Consider the following 1,391-nt stretch of genomic DNA (forward strand, 5'->3'; position numbering starts at 1 on the left):
AGAATTGAGGAATACAAGACAATTGTACATTTCACAAATACCTAATTTATTCATGACCAGGGTTTTGCCATTAAAGGCATCATCTTGTTTTTCCTCAATTCTTTAATTATGGAGTATCGACGTTTTCAAGTATCAATTATATTCAAGATGGATTATTACAGGGACAGATAAACATAGTTCTCAAAGTGAACTTTTGAATTTTCCAAACTTTATTCCCTTCTTCTTCCTTCATATATCCTTTTTGTTTTCTCTCACAAAGCCAGTGTATATACGAATTTATGACTACAAGTACACTTAAAAATAACTTTTTATACATAATACCTTGTTTATTACAAGTAAGACACATCCATCATATTTGTGGTCTTGATAACATTCAGTATAAAAAAATAAAGCACAAAATTAAATAAAGTATTAAAAATTCCTTGATAAAGATGTAAAAGTAAAATGTTTACTCAATAATAATCGGCCATTTTTGATACAGATATGATTTTGTTACTCCAGTGTGAACTAAGCCATTTTCATTGCAGTGATCAATACATCCTGTTTCTACTAGTCCTGAACTTGCACATCATAAAGTAAGATGCTTAATATTGAAATTGAGAATAAAAATACTTAAATACTTTTTTTGAAAGTTACATAAACCATTCTTAGTTAATCCACATTTTACCAAGTTAAGTTTATAAAAGTAAGCAAAGTAATCCCTCTGCATTATTTGGGGCTCAGTTTCTCTCCTTTATATACCGGAGTGGAATTGTATTTCTTTGCACACACTTGGACATGTAAGCATTTATTTTGAGCTTTTAAATTTGGACCATTTTTATTACAATAAATTTTTTCCTTAAATACTAATCCATATAATCTGAATGTAAAACATATTTTAATGGATGCATAAATCAAACTTGACTTATATAAACAAATTTCTTTACCTCATTACAAATAAAAGTTACATTTCATTCTCTGACATTGACTGCTTACAAGCTGAGCTATTTGGAGTAAGGTCTGTCTCTACCAAATCCTGAGTATTAGTATATTTTATATTACAGCTTCTCATTTATGTGTGTATATATATATATATATATTTACTTTTTTCTTAAGTTTTCAAAAATTAGTCCTAATCTTATATCTTGCTTTAGTAATATTTTCCAAAACTAATCATGAACTCAAACTGTTGAAAGTTCACTTGTTTCTTTATGCTTCAAACTATCTATTAACTATAAATTGTGCCAAAAGTAGACTAATAAACAAGTACCTCCTGTTGGTTACTCGTTATTAGTCAAATAACCAGGTAGATATTTCATCTGAAAGAGTAGAAAATGTATGGTTATCTCATGACCAAAAGAAAAGATACTGCAGGACCTTTAAATATATATATATATATATATATATATATA

At 27.7% G+C, this 1,391-nt stretch overlaps 1 protein-coding gene across 1 annotated transcript in view; it reads left to right on the forward strand.

The window, feature by feature from the left end:
- LOC106458328 (collagen alpha-2(IV) chain-like) overlaps positions 1-1,391 on the forward strand; it is a 157,136-nt gene that overhangs the window by 113,706 nt on the left and 42,039 nt on the right.

Source organism: Limulus polyphemus, unplaced genomic scaffold (genome assembly GCF_000517525.1).
Source record: "Limulus polyphemus unplaced genomic scaffold, Limulus_polyphemus-2.1.2 Scaffold445, whole genome shotgun sequence".
In the NCBI taxonomy this organism is placed as follows: domain Eukaryota; kingdom Metazoa; phylum Arthropoda; class Merostomata; order Xiphosura; family Limulidae; genus Limulus; species Limulus polyphemus.